This window comes from Caretta caretta, chromosome 10 (genome assembly GCF_965140235.1).
Source record: "Caretta caretta isolate rCarCar2 chromosome 10, rCarCar1.hap1, whole genome shotgun sequence".
NCBI classification, from domain to species: Eukaryota; Metazoa; Chordata; order Testudines; family Cheloniidae; genus Caretta; species Caretta caretta.
The window spans coordinates 76,695,505-76,722,849 of record NC_134215.1 but is presented as its reverse complement, the minus strand read 5'-3'; the positions used below and the strand labels follow the sequence as shown (position 1 = coordinate 76,722,849).

At 41.5% G+C, this 27,345-nt stretch overlaps 1 protein-coding gene and 1 long non-coding RNA gene across 8 annotated transcripts in view; one reads left to right on the top strand and one right to left on the bottom strand.

Annotated features, from left to right (window-relative positions):
* Positions 1-15,971, bottom strand: part of MEF2A (myocyte enhancer factor 2A) — a 161,104-nt gene extending 145,133 nt beyond the window's left edge. For all 7 annotated transcript variants that reach the window (XM_048866040.2, XM_048866050.2, XM_048866043.2 and 4 more), the window contains exon 1: positions 15,767-15,971. The gene's annotated coding sequence lies outside the window, so the exon portion shown is untranslated. The remainder of the gene's footprint in view (positions 1-15,766) is intronic.
* LOC142073421 (uncharacterized) lies at positions 15,963-25,985 on the top strand. The gene is made up of 3 exons (XR_012670305.1): positions 15,963-16,475; positions 25,239-25,345; positions 25,841-25,985. It is a non-coding gene; the product is annotated as an uncharacterized LOC142073421 (long non-coding RNA).
* The last annotated feature ends 1,360 nt before the right edge of the window (positions 25,986-27,345 follow it).

Sequence of the window (27,345 nt, the reverse complement as noted above, 5' to 3'; positions counted from 1 at the left end):
GAGATTTATATACACACAGACCATGAAAAAATGTGTGTTTATCATACACATTGTAAGGAGAGTGATCGCTTAAGATGAGCTATTACCAGCAGGAGAGTGGGGTGGGGGAGAGAAAACCTTTTGAAGTGATAATCAAGGTGGGCTATCACTTCAAAAGGTTTTCTCTCCCCCCACCCCACTCTCCTGCTGGTAATAGCTCATCTTAAGCGATCACTCTCCTTACAATGTGTATGATAAACACACATTTTTTCATGGTCTGTGTGTATATAAATCTCCTCACTGTATTTTCCACTTTATGCATCCAATGAAGTGTGCTGCAGCTCACAAAAGCTTATGCTCAAATAAATTGGTTAGTCTCTAAGGTGCCACAAGTACTCCTTTTCTTTTTGCGAATACAGACTAACACGGCTGCTACTCTGAAACCAGATGTTTAAAGTGTCACGAGACAGTACAGAAGCCAGGGGGAAGATATTTTTTTTAAATGGTGATTTAAAAATTTAAAATTAAAATTTGATGCCTGCACGCTTTTCTATAGGCAATGCAAAGCCCTACATATACAAATACTGCATTTTAATCTTTAATCTCTTTTGAAGTACCACATTTGTAAATGTTAATGCTACACAACTACCATAAGAAGTAACCATTACAAATTTCCATTTTATTCCATAATGGAAAGCTGTATTCTAACTTGATTTCAGAAGATTCAGTATTTATTATTGATTTCTTAATTTCATATTTTCTGCAAATGAAGCTTTGAAATCACTTGAAATAAAAACAAGGAATCTGGTGGCACCTTAAAGACTAACAGATTTATTTGGGCATAAGCTTTCATGAAATAAAAGGAATCACTTGAAAATAATGCCAAAAACAATGAATATGTACAAATAAACCCCTTCTAACACACTGATGTTGGCAAGTAACTGCTTTCATTTTTTCTGTGAAATAAAATAAGCGAACTGTTTTTGTCTAGATTCTTTTAACTGACAGAAAAAGCAGCAATGCAAACACGGTTGCTTACAAACTGAGCCGGATGTATAAAATGCATTGTCATATAGTGCAGTGGTTTTCAAACTTTTTTTCTGGAGACCCAGTTGAAGAAAATTATCAATGCCCGCAACCCAATGGAGCGGAGGATGAGGAGTTTGGGGTGTGGGAGGGTTGGGGTGCATGGGTGAGGACTGCGGGGTGGGGCCAGGAACGAGGGGTTCAGAGTGTGGGAGGGGACTCTGGGCTGGGGCAAGGGGTTGGGGTGCAGGAGGGGGTCAGGGCTCTGGGCTGGGGGTGCAGGCTCCGGGGTGGGGCCAGGGAAGAGGGGTAGGGATGCAGGAAGGGCCTCCGGGTTTGGGCTGGGCAAGGGGATTGTGGAAGGGGATTGGAGCGCGGGCTTACCTCCGGCAGCTCCCAGTCAGCGGCAGGCTTCCCGCCTGTCCTGGCACAGCAGACCGCGCTGCATCCCAGAAGCGGCCAGCAGCAGGTCCAGCTCCTAGACAGAGGCACACAAGTGGCTCCATTCCTCTCACCCTCTCTCCTCAGCTCCCAATGTCCAGTTCTTGGGCAGCATGCAGAGCCCCATGGCTCCCCTGCCTATGAACCGGACCTGCTGCTGGCCGCTTCCAGGGCGCAACATGATGTCATAACAGGTAGGGACTACTAGTTTTTACTGGCCGGCCGCCAGGGTCCCTGGGTGCTGAGCAAGGTGACCCAATGTCTTGCATTCTGCGACCCAGTACTGGATCATGACCTGAACTTTGAAAACCACTGGTCTAGTAGTCCAGGTACAGCACTAGAAACAGGAACTCACAAGTTTAGCTGTGACTGCTATTTACTCATGCAATCTTGGTCTAGTCATTAAATTTCTGTCAACTTCAAAGTCCAAGTTAGGAAATAATACTTTCCTAGGTTCAATGACTGCTGTAAGGATTAGGGATTGTAACATTTTATCTTCAAATACTTTTTGGTTTTGTTTGTTTTGAATTAAAGCCCTACAATTTAGTGCAGAAATAGTACATCATTTATCTTATGTTTACTACAAACAACAGAAAGACGATCAAGTGAGTATTTTGACTGTAATGTCTGCAAAGAAGCGAATTCCTTCTTGTACCTAAAAGCCTTCAAAGATTTGTAAATGCTTTTGGAAGCTTCTTCCTGACTGTCTTGCAAAAATGCATGCTGGCAAATCAGCTAGACATGTTACAATTTCCTCCGTGTGAAACAGGCTTTTAGGAGTCACATGTCCTCCACTTCACACACTTAAGCCATTCTAAAAGCCATTTTGAACCTCTCTACTACTGAAAAAGTAGCTGCTGTATGTTACAAAAACAGTTCATAATTAATTTAAGAGATTCCATAGTGGTATCCTTAAGCTTTAAGAGAACAAATCCATCTATTTCTTAATGTGCAATGCAGATTTAAGACAACTTATCTGAATTAAAAAGACAGCTTTAATAGCTTTATAACATGACTAGATTTTGAAGTACAACAGTATATACACAAATGCAAAGAAATCAATTAGTATGAGAGAGAGGGAAATAGTTGTAAGACTGAGGCTGAACTTCTCAACACAATAATTAAGAACTCTCTTGGCAGCCAACCAATTTCCAAAGACAAGCTACAGGAGGAATTTACTTAGTATGAGAGAAAGCTGCAGCTATGGAAAGATGTTAAGTAGAGTTATTCTTATTCATCTTTAATTCCTAGAAAGTTATATACCAGTAAAAAAAAAAAACCAACAACCTGAGTTTTCCTGGATGCTATTTTTCAACCAACAAAAATAAGCCCCATAAGACTATAAAGGATACACATACCTATGTACAATTTATCACATAGTTCCTACCTATCCTCCATCCTAACGTTATTCTGTAGGAAAACTGAGCTCAGAAGTAGGATTGAGTAATGTGACAGTTAGCCATATAATGTTTTTTCTGAACAGTAAATGCATTTGAGATTTCCTCATCTCTTTCTAAAAGATAACTTCACATAAACACGAGTTGATTACTAAAAATGTGAAGGGAGATGAACTTCTTCCCAAATTCCAACCAATTAATACTTCCTGAACTATAACTAGCATTTTTATTTGTTAAGGTACTACAATGGACAGCACCCTCTCTCGGAGACCAGTAGCAGCCAGTGACCGTAGATCCAATGTATAGTGTCTACTGAACATGTAAACATTTGACCAAGTGACTGCTTGCATCACACAAAGAGATTCAAGAGACTCTTTCACCAAAGAATGTGTATGCCCAATCTGGTGAAGTATACTCTAGTTCTCTCTGGAAATGCTGAAATCATTTTTCTGTAGGTTTCTATGATGTATGATAAACTATCGGGCAAGAAAGTTGCTTTTCGTACCAGTCAAAAGGACAAAGATGAATAAAAATGTCTGTTACATTTAATAAAAGTAGTATCTTGAGTCTAGTTTATAGCAGCTTCTCTCTTTCTCCCTTATATTTTAGCAAGGTACAACAGGAGAATATTGCCTTGAATGCTGTAAAAAAAAAATACAGAAATATTCTTGTAATTAAATGCTTGATATATGCTTCAGAGTAGTCTTTGTATGAAAGACCGAATTTCCTCTTCTAGAGGTAATGCTCCAACATCTAACAGTTCAGATTACGGTAAACCAATTATGCCAGCAAAGTCTCAAACTACACCTCTACCCTGATATAACGCGGCCAAAAAATCTTACCGTGTTATAGGTGAAGCCGCTTTATATCAAACTTGCTTTGGCCTCAAGCATTTCCATTCTTAATACGGAATTTGACACAAGAAGTTTTATTCTTGGTGTTGTTTTAGAAAGGGCGCATCTGATGTCGTCCTTCACATCAAGCCCAGGGTCGAGGCTCGCAGCCGCGCGCCCCTGTCGGGGTCAGGGCTCGCAGCCCTGAAGCGCCACACAGGGGTCGGGGCTCACAGCCCAGCACAGGGGTTGGGGCTCACAACTTGCCGCCGCGCGCTGTGGTCGGGGCTCACAACCCCCACATAATCGGGCTGTGACCCCAGTTTGAGAGCCAATGTTGTAGATGAGACAGAAAACCATTTTTGCTTTACCGCGTTATATCCGAATACGTGTTATATCGGATCGCGTTATATCAGGGTAGAGGTTTATTAAGATCAAGCAGAAGAGACCATTAAGAATTAAAAACAGTGGAGAAAGGACAAGAGAGAAATGTGACCTCAACATCCCAACAAGGCCACTGAGATCACAAATTTAAAAGATTCTTCAACTGGTAGCAAGATAATTTTATAGTTCGGACAGTGACTCCAGAATTACAGAAGTAAGAAAAACTGAATAGCCTACAAAACCAATCAAGAAGAAAGTATTGAAGAGAACTTATTCATTAACAGCTGTGCTTCCTCAGAAATCACGAAGAAAATTAGTCATTCAAACCTCAGTATTAATAAGACAATGCATCAAGAGCCACTGTAAGTCTTCAAGGATTGGCTATTGGATGTTATCTTCATGAATGCAATACTGGAGACCATAAAAGGAGACACAGGAAGTCTTCAGGGAAATGCAGATGCAAAGATTATTCCTTCGTTCACACAAGTCAATTTGCTGTGCAAAATGTGTTCTTGTAGTTTATATGATAATCTTCTCAGAGACAGCTGAGATAAGCAAGATAAAATTGCTTAAAAAGCATCACATGAGAACAAGCCATCATCTTCAGGCACACTGAAGTGTTTCCATAAAAAAAAATCATAACCAATATATATAAGTAATCTAAAGGCAAGGAGATAACTTTTATTGGCCAAACTTTAAAATGTTATGAGAGAAGCTACAGAAAGTTGAACAATACACTAAGGGCTAACACAAAAAAACTGAGGAACGTGGGTATGAATCTTAAGGCTTTAAACTTTTCCCAGCAAAATCAGTAATATTTTTGGGACATACTATTAATAGCAATAGCTGTTTCTCAGGATTTCACAAGATCCTGCCTGGCTAGACAGACATCAGGCGTTTTGGCTGTTTGATACAAATAATAATTTATTTCTTTTTGGAAGTGCATAAAATAAAATCCCTGCTCCCAGCTCCAAAACTACATATTACAGTGATAAACTTGGCATTCTGATGTGGCAGGTTGTAGGAAGCAGCCATTATAAGCCACTGAACTACTAGAATGCTGCAAGAACTACATAGGTGAGGGGAAATTTTCAATATGGACACTGCAGACTGTAGCAGGGTGGCCCTCCATAGTTGCTTCTTGTGGGCCACCATCTCTCCCCAGCAACCCTAAGCAGGGCACTGATAATGAATTTAAACAATAGTCCCAAAGGAAATATAAAATTGAAGGGTCTTCTGCTCTGCTTAGGCTACCCTTCCACCCAACTCTCTTGTAGAGCGCTTGACCCTCCAGACTTCCTCCCTGGAGACCATGCTCCAGCCCAAGTACTGACCCTGAGGGGTTCTTTTCTGGATTCTCACACACACACACACACACACGCTGGATTCTTATTCCCAGTCTACCTCCAGGCCATCTGCCTGGGGTTTGGCCCTGTCCAAGATCTACCACAGGTGCCTCATTCTCTCCTGCCATCCTTTTCCTTCAGGGAGAATCACAGGAGATAACACTCCTCATCAACTGAGCACTACCAGCCCTTTATGGAAGTCACCTGACTTCTTCCCAAGAGGGTCTGATAATTGACCTAAGTAATTTGATCCCTAGATAACCAAAGTCAATTGGGGAGGGTAGCTGATCCATTACAGGACAGGCTGAGTCTGACTCTCCTTAAAGGAACAGCCAGCCTGTGACAGAGACTTAACACAGGGCACAAAAACTGCTAACAAATTCTCTCCTGTGGGAAGCATGTATATTTTATGTAATTAAATACATCTACTATTTCATTCACTTTGAACACAGTCTCATAAACAAATAGATATGTGTGGAAAACAAAACGCTGCCAATACACAACCAATTTAAATACTTTTGCCACCACTTCCCAGTTATTATGTTTAAACCTAACCAAACACAAACACACCAAAAGCAAGCTCAATTAATACCTAATTGGCTGTAATACGAGTATGAATCCAGTCTTCCTATATTTGTGATTTTACTTCACAATTTTTTACCATTTTGATCCAATTAACTGTGACACCTTTCTTCACAAGAAGATTTAAAAGTAGAAATCTGGCTCCTCAATTTTAAATGCTACAAGAGAAGGAGCAAATTCAACATGCTCAACCAATCACATTTAAACTTTTTGTTCCTATTATGCACTTAGCCTTTGACATTTTCAACTAGACACATTAACTAAGTAAAGGAAGAGCACTATAGTGTCTCCAAACCACTTTTCAATACTGGACTTGTACGGTTAATGATATCAAGACAGATTTTTTTTCTGGTGTCTGACAGCGGTCAGCTACTTGTAATGTGCTGAGTCCCTTTGATTCCTCCTTCAATTGCCCTTGTAAGTTTAATGCCTCTCTGTAGTGTCCCTGGCTAAACAAAATGTATGCCAGTTGTGAGTAATTTTGTGTTCTGTGCAGATACTAGGACAGTTGGACCTAAAATATAGAAACACAATCTAAGGTATAGCACAACATTAATGCGAACTAGGTACCTTTTAAAGCATGCCAGCAGGATCTATATGGGGCAGTTAGAGTACTTTACAATTCACACCCCTCTCAAGCAGTTTGGCACGCTGTGTAGACAAGCCCTACAAGTTCCATCAAGCATCATTAGGAAGCTGGAGCATTTTTCAATCAGCTAACCTTGAGGCTGACGATAGCTTTGGAAGAATTTTTGAACTTCCAGAGTGAGCTTTATTCCATTCCCTTAGCAAGCATCATACTTCACATTTATAGACAGGAAGTAAAGTTTTCAAACGCACTAGAAGTCCCATTCTCAAAGGAAACAGCAACACTTAGGAGCCTAAATCACTTAGGTGCTTTTGAAAACTATACCCAGCATCTTCAATCACTTAAACACAATAATTTTTATATATAAAATCAATAGCATTAAGTAAGAGCTATATGCTTATGGAAATCATTGGATCATTTGCCATTTTTTACCAACCAAAATGGATTTTAGTTCAAGATAATTCTTTTGGTTTGTCCTTTAATCTTCTCCCTTTTTATTCATTTGCAGCATATAGTAACACAGACCTGCAACTTTAGGTCTTGAGGAGTATATCCATGGAAAAGTGCTTCAGTGATTTCCCATTTGCAGGATCACACTCAATGTACTATTCTTTCAATACAATAGTTTCAGTTGATGGAACATATGATCTTGAAGAATCCAAATACATTGATTTATGCACATCTGAGCTGAGCACAAATGCTTTCTATTGCTACTTAACTCGATAATATTTACATTTTAACAAAAAGAGGATTGTGTTATCATTACTTCGGTTGTAAGTAATGGAACCATTTCCCACCACTTCTTTCAACTTCTGGCATACCGAGTCAGATAAATTAATACACTGAAATTTGGTCATCACTACATACTAATCCTCCATTTGTAATTTCACTGCTTCTGTTCAGATCAATAGCTTTCACATTTACTAGTTAGAATGAGAACCGACCTCTCAAGAGTGAAAATTATGATTTAATAGCAACTTTTTATATGCAACCATGTTATCACATGCCTGGCACACAATCCAGAAACTTTAAATTCTAATAAACCAAGCCCCCAAAATAGTTTGCAACTACATCCATACCCCTCACCAACATCCAGTGACAGCTGATTTCACCTACAAGCAACACCCCTCCCAAATAATCAGAGATTTCACCCATTCTCCTTTCCCTCTAAGCATCTATGCAGTTCTACTACTTGATTGCTCTCTAATAGGCATAACAAAAATATTGAAGTTTTCCATCATTTTCCTTTCAATTTGTTAAAATAGCTGAAGTCTTCATATTGAAATGAGCCTCAGGTTTCTCAGTTCAAAAACTTGTAAATATTCCAGCGAAATAGAAGTTCAAAAACTGACAGCATACTAGGTGGGGCTATCCATGGGAAGGGAAGGAAAGGGTAGTGTTGTGAAAACTTCAGAATTTAGTGTGTCTAACTTCAAAAGAAAAAAAATTATGTATTTCAGGTCTCACTACACAATTAAAACCAACTATGGTGAGTGGGGGTTTCCACTGTTCTGTGAGAGACAGTCTCCCATCTCACTGGAGGCATTTACTGGCAAATACGGGTATAGTTTCCGCAGAATTTAGGCTGTATTTAAAGTTCCTAGCCCATATGAAAGCAAAGATAACTTTCCAGCCATTAACCAAATAGAACACCAGTTCATTGCTGTCCTCTCCACTTTGCAAACAAACAGCAGCAGCAAAGCTATTCATAGCTTTACCAAAGAGAATGCTGAATTAACAAGACTCTGGTCAGTTTCACTGTAGATCCCAATCATATGAACAGGAGTGCATTAATAAAGTTTTGGTGAAGATGTAAGATGGCTGTTAGTTGTAAGTATCCTGGGACAAGCACGACTAATCAGCCTCTCATCAAACCTGCCGATGCAGTTTCAAATTAAAAATATATATATGTGAACAGCTCAGTTGTCCAAAACCAAGAATGCACTTTACGGTAAGTAATTCTTCAGAACCTAGAAAATTTCTCTAACAAGGTTTCAAGTGCCTTTAAGTTTGAATTGAAAACGAAAGTATGCTGCTCTACAGTACTTAGGTTTTCCTACTATATTATCAACCTTTAACAAATACACATGAACAAAATTGGTATTTTTAGAGACTTATATTCTTGAACACAAAAGCATGAATGTGTTATTGAGGAGTTCCTTAGGACACAAGAAATATCTTCCATTCAACTCACCTAAGAAACAACATGAAAGAATGCACGTTAAATGGCTCAACTGGAAAAGTTCAAGATAAGAGCAATTATTTTTCTCAAAAACCATTGCAAGAGGATCAGCCAGTAGCTCACTCTCATAAAAAATGGGAGTTATCCATTACTTTATTTTCCACAGAATACACTGTAACTGGAGGAATAAGATTGCTACACTACACACTGGGAGTTTGTTTTGAACTGTTACTATATTTTGCTCATTCATGAGATACTGTATCAGATACAGTTATATCTGAACAGCCACTTAAAATACACGTCGGTTGCTTTCCCCAAATAACACTGGCAATAAGTATCACAGTTCAGGAAGTTAGAGAATTAACTTTGGAAAAGTGTACGGTTACAATCAAGCAAGTTCCAAAAAAATATCAAATACCACATTTTTTAAAAAACTTAAGGGAAAAAGTCTAAAATATAAATAGGTGTTTCAGCTACGCCACAGAAGGGACTGACGCCTTTGGAGGCTTAATACATTCTGCATAAATATGGGAAATATTTTAAGCACAATTTCAGTTTAACTATACTTCAGCAACATTTTAGCTAGCCTATTCAAGTGTAAAAGTATAATTAGGCAGGCCAAAAAAGAATTTGAAGAGCTGCTACCAAAAACCACAAAAACAAATAGCAAAAAAAATTAAGAACATCAGAAGCAGAAAGCCTGCCAAAAAATCAGTGGGGCCCCAGGACGATCAAAGTGCTAAAGGAGCACTCAAGGAAGACAAGGGCATTGCAGAGATTCTAAATGAACTCTTTGCATTGATCTATACTGCTGAGGAGCTGAAGGAGTCTCCCACATCTGAGCCATTCTTTTTAGGGGAAAAAAAAAAATCTGAGGAACTGTCCCAAATTGAGATGTCAACAGAGGAGGTTATAAATTAAATTCAAGTAAATTAAACAGTACTAAGTCAGTAATAAAAACCAAATGGGATTCACCCAAGAGTTCCGAAGAAACTCAAATATGAAATTGCAGAACTGCTTAACTGTGGTATGTAATCTATCATTTAAATCAACCTCTGTACCAAATGACTGGCAGATAGCTAATATGATGCTGATTTTTAAAAAAAGGCTCCAAACGTGATCTTGGCAATTACAGGCCAGTAAGCCTAACTTCACTACCAGGCAAACTGGTTGAAACTATAGTAAAGAACAGAATTATCAGATACATAGATGAACATGATATGTTGGGGAAGAGTCAACACGGCTTTTGTAAAGGGAAATTATGCCTCACCAATCTATTAAAAAATTATTTGAGGGGGTAAAAAAAATCCAAACAAGTATGATCCAGTGGATACAGTGTACCCAAACTTTCAGAAATCCTCTGACAAGGTCCCTCACCAAAGGAGGTAAGCAAAGTAAGCAGTCATGGGATAAGAGGGAAGGCCCTTGCACAAATCAGTTAAAAGACAGAAAACAATGGATGGGACCATTGGTGTTAAATGTATTAATAAATGATCTGGAAAATGGGGAAGACAATGAGATGGCAAAGTTTCCAGATGATACAAAAATTACTCAAGATAGTTAAGCTCAAAGCAGAGTGTGAAGAGTTACAAAGGGATCTAACAAAACTGGGTGACCGGGCAACAAAATGACAGATGAACCTGAATGTTGATAAATGCAAAGTAATGCACACTGGAAAACATAATCGCAACTATACATAACAAAATGATGGAGTCTAAATGAGCTGTTACTACTGAAAAAAGATCTTGGAGTCATTGTGAATAGTTCTTTGAATATGTCCACTCCATGTGCAACGGCAGTCAGAAAAACAAACAATGTTAGGTATCATTTGGAAAGGGATAGATAAAACAGAAAATATCATATTGTCACTATATAAATCCATGGTACAACTACACTTTGAATACTGCATGGAGTTCTGGTTGCCCCATCTCAAAAAAGATATATTAGAACTAGAAAAAGTACAGAGGAAGGCAACAAAAATGATTAAGGGTATAGAACAGCTTCCATCTGAGGAGAGATTAAAAAGACTGGGACTGTTCAGCTTGGAAAAGAGACAACCAAGGAGGGATATTATAGAGGTCTATAAAATCATGACTCATGTGGAGAAAGCGAACAAGGAAATGTTATTTATCCCTTCACATAACAAGAACCAGAGGTCACCCAATGAAATTAATAGGCAGCAGGTTTAAAACAAACAAAAGGGGAAGTACTTATTCACATAGCACACCGCCCACCTGTGGAACTCATTGCCAGGTGACGTTGTAAAGGGCAAAACTATAACAGGGTTCAAAAAATAAAAGGTAAGTTCCTGGAGGATAGGTTATGTGAATGGCTATTAGCCAAGATGGTCAGGGACACAAACTCATGCTCTGGATGTCCCTACACATCTCACTGTTTGGTACTGGATGACACGGGATGGATCACTGAATACATTTCTCTGTTCACTCTCTCTCTGAAGCATTTGGTACCAGCCACCATCAGAAGACAGGATACTGGGCTAGAAGGACCATTGGTTTGACCCTGTATGGCCATTTTTATGTTCCTAAATTTGTAATTCCATTAGCCCCTTCAGTACCATTTAACATATACTTTAAAACCGGAAAGGAAAGAAGATGGAGAAGAACCTTGTGCACTTTTTCTGATTATTTGACCAAAGCCAAACTAGCCACTGAATGTACCTAATCTGAACAGAAGACAGCATGCAGCAAAATTCCCACTACTCAGCATGAGTGTAGATTCTAAAATATTTTATTCTCTCTCTTGATTTGTTTCATTCAGAGAAAACTACTACATATATGTAGGAACAAAAGGTCAACAACTTGTTTTGTAAAGATCATTCAACTGTATCTATAGATGTTTAATTATACTAGTCCAAGTGTATACATACATCTACTTCCCCAAACAAAATACTAAGTACAGAGCATTAACCTTAACTTTGAATACTCTTGCTTTTGTAACTATCATGACCTATATGTTAAAAACTGTATTTAAATGTGCTGGCTGTATATTTTGCCTATTTGTTCCTATGCAATACGGCTGTCATTCTAGGGAAGTCACACCAAAAGTGCTTTTTCCTCCCCTCCAAGAACAGCTATAATTTTACTGTGAGCTCAACACAAAGAAGCTGCATTTCCTCCCTCTGCCGCCACCACCACCACTGCACAAAAGAGTGAGAGAAGGAAATTTAAGCACTGTGCCCCCTCTTCAGAGAACGTTCCTGAGTTAACTCGGAACCACCATTTATTAAACACAGTTGATAACTGGTTCTTTAAAGAGCTGTAACATATTGGAACTACTCTAGTAACTAGGCTGTAGCACCCAAAATGAGCTAGGTGCATTCCAAACAAAAAAAAAAAAAAAACCATACATGACTTGTCAACTGCAAGCAAAAGTTTTTATAAAAAGTCTTACATTGGACAGTTTCTGTAAGAAATTAAAATATTCCTTAAAAAAATAAAACAAGTTTGTTTTCCTGATAAAATGGACACAAACTATGTACAGTTTTTCAATTTTAAAAAAGGTGCATGTTTATCACCCAGGTGAAACACACAAGCTATACTGCACAGCACACATGACCGTTATGGCCTGGCAGGTATTTCATATTCTAGACACCGTAATATTTATACCCTGTCTATAGCAGCAAAAAGATTAACTGTATTCCAGACTAGTTTAAATTAACATGGTTATGCAACAAACAGTATTACACTAAACTATTCTTACAATTGTTAGAGCATTCCCCAGTCCCTTCAGATACGTTTTATAATGCATGGCATGACTGGGACAAGGCAAGGTAGTATGGCATGATTCCTGACATTGTTTACACTGATTTACATGGCATTATTGGTTTGGAAGCTCCACTTAAGTTGTTAGTATCACCCTGTGTGTTGTGGGACTACCCAGGAATCCTAACACTGTGGTACAGTAAACCCCGTAAAAGGTCTGAGGCTGTCACTAACTGGTTTAAGGTAAATCTTACGGAGAGACTAAGGATATGTCTCCATTTGACCTGAAAGGTGATATTCCCAGCTTGGGTAGATGTACCTGAGCTAGCTCAGCTTGACTGAACACCTAAAAATAGCAGTGTATCCAGAGTGGCATGGGTGGAGGCATGGACTAGCCACCCAAGTATATACCCAGGGAGCCAGGCAGGACTGTACTTGGGGCTTCTAGTGATCACCCATGCCGTTGCACACACAATGCTATTTTTAGGTGCTAGCTTGAGCAGATCTAGCACAGGTACATCTATACAAGCTGGGAATCACACCTCCTAGCTCATAACACAGATGTTACCTAAGCCTGCACCATCATTGAAATAAGGTTTCTAAACAAGTTCTAAAACTTATGCTGTCACAAACTGATTTTGCTACTTATAATATAATAAACATTATTTTCTTCAAAACTGTTTATTAGCTGCAAAATGGCCAAAGCCCTAGCAATCCCATGTCAATCCTATGAAACATTTCACCTAAAGTCTTCATTAGCATCACAGAATCATCAAAAAGTAGGACTGGAATGGACCTTGAGAGGTCATAAAGTGCAGTCCTCTGCTGTATTATTAGACCATCCCTGATGGCTCTTTGTCTAACCTGTTCTTAAAAACCTCCAGTGATGGAGATTCCACAACCTCCCTACATAACTTGCTCCAGTGCTTAAAATGTCCTTACAGTTAGGAAGTTAATGTCTAACCTAAATCACAATGAATGTATTTATTTCACCCTTTCCTTTCTAGGCATAAGAAATGGTATTGTGTGATTATAGAGTTGTGAGGTTTAATGTTTGTAATCACTTTAAGACTCTTGGATGAAAGATTATATATAAACAGGTGGGTAAATATTCATGAAGGTTTAAATACACATTTTAAGCATCCAAAGAAATAAAGCAAAAGCATGATTATATTAAAGACTTCTATGCTTCTATCGTAATTATATAGTTAATGAATACTCTTGTCAGAAATGGAATAACAGAAGTCAGAAATGACCTGAATAATCTACTTTATCTCCCTGCCAGTGCAGGAGTGTTCTCTATATTAAGTTTTCCCTCTATTTTTGCCTTGTTATGTCCAATTCCATCCCATCCTCATACTAAACTATTCTTCTCCATTGTTGGTGATAACACCCTGCAAATATTGATAGACTTATGCCTTTTCACCCCGCCTTAGTCTCTATTTAACAAAGTGCATATTTGGCTCTTTTATAAAATATCCACATTGCTCTCCCAGACAGAGAAGAAATAGGATTTTGTTGTTGGGTTTGGGGGTTTGTTTGTTTGATCTTTGTTTTTTGGAAGAGTTGCTAGCCATTAAGTTTTCCAATCTTGCATATCCTATTTAAAATCAGACTCATTAAAAAAAAATCACAGACTGCTTCCAAGATCATTGCTCTGCCACCTTCTGTAAAAGTTAAGCATCTGCCAAAATTTCATCAATGAAAAAATACGCACACTTAGATGACAAAACACCATACCGAGATACTAGAAGTGCTCATGTATAATAATACACTTCTGAAAGGTTTAGAAAGCTTACAGGTCACTTGTTCTGTTACAAAAGAATACTAAAATAAAATATAAGTGTTATGCTACCTAATTAACCTGTCTTCATGCCAAAACAGATTTTTGTTTCTGATACTATCTCTCTCTCATGGTCTCAGAATTACTCCTCTGCTACCACTATCTACTTCCGGACACCCTTTACTTTCTATCTCACATCTTACTTAAACGGTGGGAAGATATGACCACTTATTTTGGTGAGAAAGATCCCCAAGGATTGTGGGATTCACTGGCTTTGCCATTAGCTGCAAAAGCAGCCTCCCTTCTAATTTCTCCCTTTCTGAAGGCAATTTCAATTTACACCATTTGCACACTTGCAAAACTGAAGTGAACCACTTGCCAAACACCTTCACTGCTACATGTTCTGAACAGCTCCCTTTCCTTCACCACCTTCCTCACCAGCAGGCACATCTCAAGAGCAGATAAAATGTATTGGAAAGTTTAGTTTCATAAGCTAACCTCAGAAAAATCTCAGGGGACTTGCTATTATTCATTCAGAAAGAGTATGGTCTCCTTCCTACCTTTTTTCTTCACTTCTGGACAAAACTGATTAATACAACGCTGTTTGCACAGAGACAACTGTACTCACACCACTTCTTTCTCTGAACTATCACACACATGAACAAAAATGAGATCTGCCCCCCCCCCAAAAATCATCAAAACATTTTCCTTCTTTCACTGTCGAACTGTCTGAACAACTCCTCTTTCAACCCCACCCCACCCCCGCTTCCAAAAAATCCTCACTTCTCTGACAGCATCTGATACACTCTTCTTCTGGACAAAAACCATCTCCCACCTTTATGCGGTGCTTTTTACCCAGTGGGGCTTCTACCCTTCCAGGTAACAAACGAGTAGGTCAAAAGGTGCCCCCCCCCCCCGCCTCGCCTTCCTATATCCCACAAGGGGAAGCTCGCCACTAGATAAATACAATTCGACGGCAGAGCTCCCTGACTGCCATCATGTACCCGCACCCACGCCCCTCCTCCCCTCTCTGACACCCAGCCCCCGAGCAGGCTGCACTGGCCTGCTCCATCTTCTCCGCAGGGCAGGAGGGACAGGAAGTTCCCGAGAGGCCCCTCAGTGAGAACAACTCGCCCACCCGTGCGGACCCCCCCCCCCCCACTCGCGCTCTCTCTCTCTCTCTCACACACACACTTTGGATTCCCGCTCCTCGCTCGCCAGCCACCCCCAGGGCTCCCGCCCCAAATCGCCCCCCGCCCCGGAGCACCCTCCCTCCTCTCGCCTCTCCCCTCCCCAGGATGTCTCCCCCCACACACTGAGCCCATGACAGCGCCCCCTCCCCCCGCCGCGGGGCGGGCTGTCAGCGCGGGGTCCCTTCCTCCCCCGCGGCCGCGGGGCAACCCGCGTAACCCCGCGCCTCTGCCCTCAGCCTCTCCCGCGTACTCCCTCGTGCCCGCCAACCGCCCCTGGCCGCCAGCTCGGCCCCCCGCTCGCTCACTCACCCGTCCACCGCCCACTGCACCCCGCTACTGCCGCTGCCTCCTCCCCGCTCAGGCTCCTCGGGAGACACTGACACCGGCTCACGGATACCCGCTGGGCGCTATTTTTGGGAAAGGAGGCACAAGGCGGAGCCGGAACTACTTCTTCTGTCACTCTCGTCTCAGAACTCCCACAACGCTCTGTGGTGTCCTTCCGCGCCGCTCTCCTGACGGCTCCCGCTGGGATGCAGCCGGCCCCTCAGCAGGCAGGGAGATAGGGTATGGGGGAAGGCCTATAATCTGTCCCAGGCAGAGGGGACCGACTGCGCCCTATCGACACGCCTAGCACCGCAGGATTATTTTGTTTGGGCATAGGGAGCGGCGGCGTGTAAGATCTTTACACCCGACCCAATCCGAACAGAACCGGAAGCTGATAGGCAGCGGGACAGAGTGACTGAAACAACAGTCCAATCAGAGAGAGGAAGGGGGTCGGGAAGAGTAAAGTGCCACTCATCCGGACAGCAGCTGGTGGGCTGGAACGCGGAGCTCTTGAATGACAGGACTAAACACCCAATCAAAGACAGAGAGAACGGAACGCACCAACCAATCAAAACTGAGCACTGTCGGCTTGGAAGGAGACCTTGGCGGTGGCTGGAGCGCTGATAGGGACGCGCATGCGCACAAAGGACCCTTCGTCTTCTCTGTCGCTCTTACTTTAAAGCAAGTGACGCAGGTACGTGGGTCCGTCTCCCATGGAACAAGAAGCGCATGCGCAAGCAGCCCCCTCAGGGGTAGGCCTGTTCCCTGCTCTGCTTGGCCCCTTAGGCGCGAGGGGTGGGGGGGGAGCCAGCTCTCTGATGCAGCCCCCCGGCCACGCCTCCTTCCCCTCCTCAGAGCACCCCTACAGCCCCTCGGGTTCCCCTCGGTCACACCCCTCACCCAGCTCTGTCCAATCACCGCCCCCTGGGCACTCCCTCATCTGACCACACCCCCACCGCGACTGCCAACTTTCTACGGGCACAAAACCCAACACCCTTGCCCCGCCCCTCCTCCGAGGCCCTGCCCAGGCCCCGCCCCTTCTTCGAGGCCCAACCCCTGCTCACTCCATCCCCCTCCCTCTGTCGCTCGCTCGCCCCACCCACCCTCACTCCCTCGGGGGCTGGGGCACGGGAGGGGGAGGGCTCCAGCTGGGGGTGCAGATGAGGGGTTGGGGGTGCAGGAGGGTGCGCGAGGGTGGGATTGAGGGGTTCGGAGGGTGGGAGGGGAATCAGGGCTGGGCCAGGGCGTTGGGGCTCCAGCCAGCACTTACCTCAAGCAGCTCCCAGCCGCAGTACGTCCCCCCTCCAACTCCTACATGCAGCAGCTCTGGGCACTGCCCCGGCCCCAGCCCCCGCAACTCCCCTTGGCCAGGGCTCCCGGCCAAGGGGAGCTGCAGGGGCGGTGCTTGGGGCGGGGGCAGCGTGTGGAGCCCCCTGGCTGCCCCTGTGCGTAGGAGGAACATGGCCCACGTCTGATCACACCCTGGGCCCAGTTCTGTCCAGTGACACTGGCTCCTGTGCGCCCCCTTATTAGGGTAACCCGAGGTCCTGTTACAGCCGCGACAGTCCCATTTTTAAACCCTATCCCAGCTGTCCTGGCTTTTTTCACAGAAGTGGGCATTTGTCCTGTTTGCTCTTTCCAACTGATCAAGTTGGCAAGAGCAAACAGGACAAATGGCCACTTTTGTCAAAAAAGTAGTGCACAAAGGAACATAAGGGGGGTACGCGTCAATGCAAGACCTGCCCTGCATAGGAGGCAGAGCTCAAGGGAGCAGTGATGCCAGTGTCAGCCTCACGCAAGAGGCAGGCAGGAGTCGGGCTAGAGGCTCAGGCCAGCCCCGTGTGGGGGTATGAGGGGCTCAGGCCAGCCCCCCGTGCGGGGAGAGGGGGCTCGGGCCAGCCCCACATGCTGTCCCTCCAGTTTACCCTTTCAGAAATATGGTCACCCCACCCCTTATCCAATCACAGTCCTCACCCTCACACAGCTCCTGTCCAAATCACACTGACCCCTGCACACTCCTATCCATACTTAGGATGAATTTTGTCAAGGCCTGCTGACTTGAATACAACTAACTTATCTAAATATTGTTTAACCTCCTCTTTCCCTGTGCTGGGTCATGAAAGGCAGCATCATTCTGTACTAACTATAAATTTCCAAGAGGACTTCCATGGTTGTCCCAAGAAGACAAATATATTGGGATAATCCAGTCCGAAAGGCATAAAGCTGTGGATGACAAAGATGAAATCCACATCACAGAGTAAAAAGATTGCTACCTTGTAAGCCAAATGCAAATGGTAAAAAGGAACTTCTGGCCACTGCTTTCACTTGAGAATCCAAGAGTAGATAAGGACTCTAGGATCTGAAGTTTACATTGTTTGATAAAGGGTAGGTAAACCAACCACAAAACAAATCAGCCAGCACCTCCCCCACACACACCTGAAAATACTTCATCCTACCACCAGTGCCTCCTCATCTATTCTGCACTGAGTCTGAACCAGCTCCTGTTTAATCTATGTCCCAGTACCAGTCAGGAAAATAGGAGAAATTTCACCAAATAGGGCAGCCCCGATTCTTTCACTATCTTCCTAGGAGGAGTAATGGAACAAAACCCCACAGAACATCACATGAGAGTGCTCATAGGGCACGTGAGTAATTATCCAACAGTACTCCTTCTGGGGTCACTCTTGAGAGGTAAGGAGAGAATCATCAAGATGCAATTCCATCTATCCAACATAGGATTTACAGGCAAGACAGAAAAATCATGGCCAGTGGATCAAAGACTACTGCTAGATCAAGAACCACCAGTGAAACAAAAATCCTCCCTTTTTTGACCAAGATAACTAGTGCAATTTCTGTGCCATGTATACAAATATGATCAAAGGAATGGAAACTATGCAAGAAAACCATGAAAAGAGATCTGTATTTGCTGGGAACTTATCCTAATTGTAAATAGATAACCTCAGAGATTATTGGTTGTGGATCTCAGTTAATGATCTCTGTTCATGATCAGTTCATGATCTCTGTGTGTATATAAAGTCTGCTGCAGTTTCCACGGTATACATCTGATGAAGTGAGCTGTAGCTCACAAAAGCTCATGCTCAAATAAATTGGTTAGTCTCTAAGGTGCTACAAGTACTCCTTTTCTTTTTGCGAATACAGACTAACACGGCTGTTACTCTGAAACCTGTCAGTTAACATGGTTTTTCAGCAGTTATAATGGCAATAGAGCTTTTCCACCACTCTCTACTCCTAAGCATTTCCACTCAATCAGAACTCTTCAGGACTTCAGGGTCTGTCTAAGTCATCCTCCCTGATTTAATTGCCAACAGATTCTTATCTCACATTGTAGATCCATGAACCCAAAAGTAAACATTCTAGGCTGGGAATTACCTTTCCAACACCTTATGTCACCTCTAGAGCATATGTGGTGTTTTAAACAGCGGCTTTTTCACAGTGTGTTTCACACAAAAACTCTCAGTCTCTGGCTCTTAATTAATATACCTAATGGCATTTGTTTTATTTCTTAAAAAATAAAAAAACAGGAATTGTAAAGTCACAAATAAATTAGAAGGTGTGTCGCTTTATGGGTATTTGTCAAACAATAAAAAAGCAATGTAGGATGTCCTAGAAGAGGCTAAAAACATATGTTCTAAAATCCACAGGCCAAATTTATTCTAGTGTAACTTCAACAAAGTTGATGAAGATATTCACAAAAGGAAGACCACATTATCCCACTCAAGTACATAAGATTGCTTCTATAAGAATGCTGTAATGTGGGTGTATGGTACATTTGTCAGGTTGGAGTTACAGGAAAAAGTTCTCTTTCAAACATGGAATCACAGATGTGTTGTTTTGAGTCAGCTGCTGTTTGGCCTCCTTTCATCAGGTATTAAATGTCGGAAATATTTGTATTGTCTACATCACGCACTGCATGACTGACCTACATCCCAGCAAAGCTTGTGATATTTAATATGTTCTCAAAATGACAGAATATAGGTTTCTCTGGGATTCACACACTTCTGCCGGGTCTTCTGCACCATTTTGCATGTTAACATGAATCAACAGCTGGGTTTAAGCGTGATGATATAAATAGCAGCATCATGCTGCAAGCGAGCTTCTTGGAAAGTAAAGAAAAAAATACATTATTTAATGCATCCTGACATTTGCTTTTCCTCCCCTTATTGCTAAGCTGTATTTCTGTACACACCCTCACAACAAATGCAAAGAAGTTGACTTCTTCATATTGACATAACAAATGGTGCCTGAGCCTAAGAGAAGATGATATCCAGAGCAGTATACCTCCCTTTAGCCACACAGCTGGCAAACTGTACACAGTAGGAAAAGGAGTCATAATGTAGATGGAAATTTCAGCTTCCAACAGGATTTCAGATCTACAACCTTTGGAATTTTATTTTCATGGTTGTTCTATGTAGTTTCAGAAACTTCCTGCTTTTGCAATATCTTTCCATTCATTAAACTTCAGCTTGCAATTAAACATTCTGACATAACATAGCTGAGATTCCTTGGCAACAACTTTAACCAGAGGTTTTCAAGAGTTTCCTTCAGATGGCTTTAAATTTTCATATCCTCATGAATGCTTGCCACCTTCTTTTAATAACTTGAAAAAATAAGCCTCTCTTAAGGAAGTTCATTGTTCCTATATTTTCCCAGCACACATGTCCTGTTTTTAGAAATGTGGGATGCACATGTATATTTATAGAGACAGATGCGTACGTATGCATATTATAACTTTACATCTTACACAGAACACTTGGTAGGCTAAGCAGATCCAAAGAAAAATGGTTATTACAGTTTAATATTTTATCCACTAAACTACTTTTTTCTTTCCATAATATTGGATCATTTCTACATTTTTCAAAAATTCATATTTACTGCATCATTCAGACACTGCAGCCTTTCATCTAATATTATATACTGGTTAAAATATGTGTACTGCTGAAAAAATAAATGCAACAGTAAACTCTCTGTTTTTTAAATTAATTATTTTTTTTAAGCAGTACCAGCATCAGCAGCTTGTCCTTCCTCCGAACTGGTAGAAATTTCATTTGAATTTTTAAGATGCTTCGATACAATTTACCATTTAGAAACCTATATAAATGCATTTTGCAGTTACTTCTAATTTGAATTTTAAATAAGATAAGTAAGGGTTCTCTATGCTAAAACTGAACTCTGAGTCACTTAATCTGAAACAAACTCTTAAAGGGACACTGTCAGTTTAAGAATTGTGCTTCTGTCTAGGTTATAAAATTACTAAATTTGAGAGGTTAGAGAAAGAATATCCTTTTTGCCAGTTGTTTAACTTCTATATTTGACAGCACTGTCTGTATAAAGTCAGTTTCGCTGGTTCCGTGTATAGAGGCTGTTTTCCCTGTTTGGAAACAATAGGAAAATGTGGTTTCAAAGTCACAAAAACACACGGAAGGATGCGCTGTACCTGAAACGTCAAGTTGATGGTGTTCCTTTAAGCGACAAATCACTCACGGCACCCTTGAAAATGAGATGACTTGGATCCTGCAAGGTGCACAGCATCCTCAGCAGTTTTGCTGGTTAGTCCTGTATATCCTTGACATATTTTTATATAGTCCCAAGCCAGGCAGTGTGGATCAGAATCCAAATTCTCCAGAGTTCAAATGTTTTTGGATACTTGGTTTTCATTTAGCCTCATGACAGTCCCAGTTTAACTCTCTTTTCCATTCCAGCCAGGCAGGAGCAAACTCCTGCTTAAAATCTCCCATAGGGTAGAGTAATAAAGCTGGGCTGGAGTTATCCAGCGGAAAATCTGAGGTGTTTGTTGGGGTTTTTTTTTTATCTTATTTTAAAGAAAGACACAATCTCAGTTCAACCTTAGGTCCCAGAATGTTGGACTTCATGGTTTATCTGCACGATGAAATCCTGGCCTCATTGAAGACAATGCAAAAACTCTCATTAATCTCAGTGGAGCCAAGATTTCACCCAGAGTTGCACCAGTTTATTTTAAAGTGTGATTTTTAAACTAATTTAGTTTAATTGATGCAAAAGGCTCAGCTGTTTTAAACCAGATTTAAACTAGCATAGGAATGTCCACACACCCCATTACACTTGTTTAATTAAATCAGTTTGAAATCCCATCTTTAATTAAACCAGTATAACTGTGTGCATATACCAGGGTCCTATTTTGGTTTCTCTTAAATCACTTAGGAGCAGATTTAAATAAAACTGAAATATACCACTCAGTCCAGAACGAGAGTGCAACACAGGAGTTTGCACTGGCTAAACTAAACTGGTGCAAGTGCATGTGTAGACATAGGCTTAGTCTGTCTGTGTAGTCTTAGTGTGCGTAGACATAGACATAGGCTTAGTCTAACAAATAAAACCACTTTAAATTAGCAGCAAGAAATGAAAATCAGTTGCCCAACTGCTGTACACTGCCTAGGGCACGTGCACTCATTTCAAACAACAAACACAATTTGAGAAATGGGCAAGGACAATGGGCCAAATTCTCAACGATGCCCCTGCAAACTCATCAGAGTTTCTAACAGAACCTCATGGGTTCTTCCAGTAGAATTTGTGTCAATCAATCACATTAAGCTCCTCAGGCAACAAACTGTGTATTCTCCTGTATTTTGTACAGCGCTGAGCACGCTGGGTAGCACTGAACATATAATTACTAAATATATAATAATGCTAACGTGGCCCTGGGTTAGAACACCGACTGTGAGCAAACATGAAACAGACTAGTCTATGTGCATTCCTCTAACTGAGGGAGAAGTAGTATGTAAATAAAAACACAGCTATTGAAAGAGTAAATTGGGGTTTTAAAACTGTTTTAATAATCCAAAGAATCATCAGTAACTTGATCTGAGAGAATAATCCCTAACGGAGAACATCAGCAAATAGATCATGATTTTCTTGAACAGATTAATCACTCACAATTGTTCAGTGACAGTTTAAGGATTTTGTCTACCTCTATTTGAAATTTGGGGTGTGTTGCTTAGTAGTGGTTAGTCACAAGGGGCCACACCCCTGAGCGACTTGGTTATACCAACCTTGCCCCCCCCCCTCCCCACCCTGGTGCAGACAGCGTTATGTCAATGGGCAGGCTTCTCCCATTGACATAGCGACCGTCTCTCAGGGAGGTGGAGTACCTACGCCAATGGAAGAAGCTCTGCTGTTGGAGTATGTAGCGTCTTCACTAAGCACTACAGCAGTGCCGCTGCAGCAGTGGAAGTGTAGACAAGCTCTGACGTGCTTAACAGAGCAAAACTGTCTTTGAAGGTAATGGGAGATTTGCTCAAATAAAGCCTATGGAATTTGACCCCTGGTTTTTACTCGCTGCATAGATGAGGATAATGCTTTAAGAAGTTGTCTGTTCAGAATGGTCATGGAAAGTTATTATTTAATATTTTGGTAGCACTTAAGACCCTAGTCATGGAGCAGGACCCCATTGTTATAGGGGCTGTACAAACACAGAACAAAAAGACTGTTCCTGCCCCAAACAGCTTACAGTTCAAAATCTGTTGGGAAGAATAATCTCGTGGTCCCTCTCCCAGCACACTCCCAAAATGCCCTGCTGTACCAACCAGTTCTGAACACACAAGGAGCTCACCTTGGCAGCATGGAGGAGATACAGCTGCCTCCCTATGCTCTCCTTCTGTCCATCATCAGGGCTGAAGGGTACAACAAATATTCTGTAGCATGGAGGGCTTTTTAAGTACCCTCTGCCAAGGGATGAATTTTACCCACTCTGACTTTCTGTATCTGAACAGGATTCTATGCAATATGGTATAATTCATGATCCACAAGAAGTCACACACTTGGAATACTAGAAGTGTGTTATTAGGAGAGTTGAGTGTAGGAGGGAAAGCTGCTTGCAGTGCTAACTTCAGATTACAATTTCATCAGTGTCATAATCTGGAAAATATTTGCAGTGATGTGTTTGTGCATCTCAGAGTGGAATCTGGCCCATTGCATTTGCAGAAGTATTAGTGATTTCTTTAACGACCCTTGCAAGCCCTCCGTCTATGCCAAAACGGAAACGTTAGTATCTGAGGGCTTACTGCTAAATAGGCACTGCTGCAATCGAGGTAGTGGTGTCGATTTAGGGGATCTGGTGAAGACAAGCTAAGTCAATGGCAGAGGACTCTCCCGTTGATGTCTGTACGCCACCTCCTCAAGAGGCAGAAGGTAAATCAGCTGGAGAGCGTCTCCCATCAAAATAGCCTAGTGCAGACTTTGCTGTAAATCAACCTAAATTCAGTTACATAATTTACATAACCAAAACCAAAGTAGCGTAACTTAGGTCGACTTATAGCATTAGTGTAGACCAGCCCAAAGAGAGAGAAACCTTGAAAACAGCTAATTGTGAGGTGCTCCATCTGAATCGAGTGATTTCTGCAAATACATGAGACTAAACTAGCGCCGCCAGTCATCACGGCTCCTTTTCTGTGACAACAAATATCTGAAGTATTGGAGCTTGAACTTATTTATTTTTATCATACAGAACTAAACTGTAAACCACTGTTCTTGGAAACATGTTTTTCAACTACCCCTTAACTAGTATATATTTGCACCCTTTAAAGCAAAATAAATGTTATGCATTTAGCCTTACTGTTAACCTTAACACTCTGCTATTACAGTCAATGTTTGTACAGCCTCTGGTACTGAACTACTCATATGAGCCAAATTCTTTGCAGGAATTTTTGAGGTAAGATGATCTAAACCACATCTTTTGTTAATTCAAGATCAAACAGCATATGCTTTACACATATCGTGCAGTCAGCAAGAGCATGTGGATTTCAGAAAACATTTTAAAATCAGGTTTTTCAAGTCACCAGTTGAATGAACCAAGTGATTCCCTGAAAGGGTTATCATTTAAAGAAGTAAAGGACCAAACTCAATACTAGTGTAAGTTACAGATAAGGTAGGAGTAGGCGTAATGTGCATGTCAGAAGGGTCAGAGAGAGGACAGTATCAGGAAAAGCACCTAGCAATAGTACGTACAACAAAACAGATTCCACACCTACTTTTCCTTATATTCTACCATAAGTTGCCTTCTGTGCTACACCACTTTTCTTCTCCCTTAGGTGTCTATGATATACTAGAGCTACCCATCTAGGGCCAGATCCTGATCTTTTACCCTGGTGTAAATTTGGAGTGACTCCACTGACTGGTGAAACAGAGTAGAATCTGGTTGCCCCTGATTGCCAAGTGGATACAAGTTATATTGTTTTAACACCCACCTATTTATCATCAAGGTATGCCAGACCTGTAATTCATATCATTCAGTTGTGGTGCATGAAGCGAAGTAACTGTTCGTACTCCGTTTCTGCGTACTGCAGCTTTAAATGTATGGAGGAAAGTCTGTTTCTCTGGTGTGTTATGAGGCAGTTCCAAAATGAGACACACACTGTGCTCTCTCCTGTAGATTTTGTTCTTTCTTCTGTTGTTTTCCTTTTAGCTTGAGGCTGAGAGTACACGCTGCCCTTTGTGCATGGAAAACATAAGCAATGGCATGGCTGAGTCTGTCCCCAAGATTTCCACAGGAGCTGCTGCCATTTTCAGCAGGTCTGAATATACGGCCCATTGATTTCTAGTGTCTTTATCAGAACTAAAAGGGATTCCCTTCATTCCTCACTCTCTTGGTTCATTAATTGCTTTGCATTACTAACACAAACAGCACATTTCAAAATGCATTTCTCTCCTGGGCTCTGTTTACTTGTTATTGTAGTTTAGTGTCATTTGAAATGCTGGGTGGTAGCTTACTGTGCCCTAGAGAGTGGCGTTCCCAAATATGATTTATCATATCTGAAGGATAGTACAGTTACATCTGTAGTAAAATGAAGAAAAGTCATGGGGGAAAAGGGAGTTGAAACAGTTCTGGCTGTAAGGGGGATTGTGGAATTTGACATTTAAAGGTTCCTGTGCAAGATGTAATTTCCAGCTGAATAGTTCAGGCACTTATCCAGCTTTCACTTTGGCCCCAACTGTGTGCTAAGTGCAAACGAAATCTCTCTGAAAAGCTAATGACAATCTGACTCGATGTGGCTGTTTTGTTTTCAGCAAAAGAAAAAAAAAGTAAAGAAGAGAATTGTTCATGTGAAGTGTGTGTGAATATTCTGCGCAGGCCACTCAGAAGTAAACACAAGTACCAGAGAACAGCACACGTGGTTCCGACAGCTTGCAAATGAAGTTTTATTGTATAATATTGCCGCTTTTGAGTTGATGTTTGTAGTGTCTCGTACTGAATTATTCACACAATCTAAATCCTTTTCAGTAATTTGAGGTAGGTCAATTAATAGCACAGCTTTTGTCAATTTAAGATCATACCATTTATAGATATCACACCGTAAGCAACAGCATGTGGATTTTAGCTTTTTTTGTTTTTAAATCAACATGTTTTCTGATCACTAGTTTAATTAATCAAACATTTCCTTTAGAAAGTGATTCATTATTTCTATCAGCGAAAAGTCAACAGTGGTGTAAGCTACAAGTTGTGGGTGAAATCCTGTCTTCGTTGAGGTGTATGGGAGTCTCGCCATTCACTTCAGAGGGGCCAGGATTTCACCCCAGGTATTCAAGCTCTGTTTAACCAAAACTCACTCCTGTTCAGACTGCAGTTGTGTCCTCCATACGTGAGTCGCATTCTCAGGCACTCTCACAGTGAGCTAGAATGTTTAAAAACCAGGGATCTGGATATGAGACCTTGCATTCCATGCACAGCATGTCTCAGGCACATAAATATAAAGCTCCTGCTTCATTTTGGAAAGATTTAACATTAAAGAATAGTACACAAGAGAAGCTTCTCAGGTGAAGCAATCTGGAAAATTAAGAGCATCAGAAATGTTAGGAGCAAGAATGGACTGACTTCTCTTTTGAGTTAGCAGTGGGACTGTCAAATATTTTTCTCACATACCTATATCTTCTGACCTCAGAGTTCAATGGTAGCAATGCAGAGTCATCTCCCACTTCCACAGAACTTCATAGTGACAACCAAGTTGGAACTCAATTTCTTCTGCTCTGAGCCACAGGTCTCTGCCACCCAAAATAAATGAGAATCTCCTTTAGCTCCTGGTGTCATAGGCCATGTCACCCAGAGTTGAGCAGTTGTGAATCCATCCATAGAAGCCTAAAGTAGTGCACACACACGTTAGCTAGCTCATTGCAATCTCTCAATGTCTTTTCTAATGTCTATGGACCTTTCATTCTGTTCAGTGTTGCAAAGTATGGCAAGTTAGCCCTAAAAGTCAGCTATTTGTGTCTCTGGATGCTCCATAAGCCAATACGGCATACACATGTAAACACCTTAGACTTCTCTACAGGAAGATCATCATTTTGCACCCTTTGCAGACGACAATCTTCTGTTATTATTTCCCAAATCCCTCAGACTCTCAGTCCTCTTTCAACTCTATCCCCTTATAAAGTTGTAAAGAGAAAGAAACATGGCAGCAATAACTTGCAGTACAAAGTGTCAGTCACTGAACTCCCACTTTCTGATCATACAGTCAGGAGCAGCGGTACTCTGTAGTTAGTGTGTGCTACCAAGGTTCACCTACAGACTATACTCA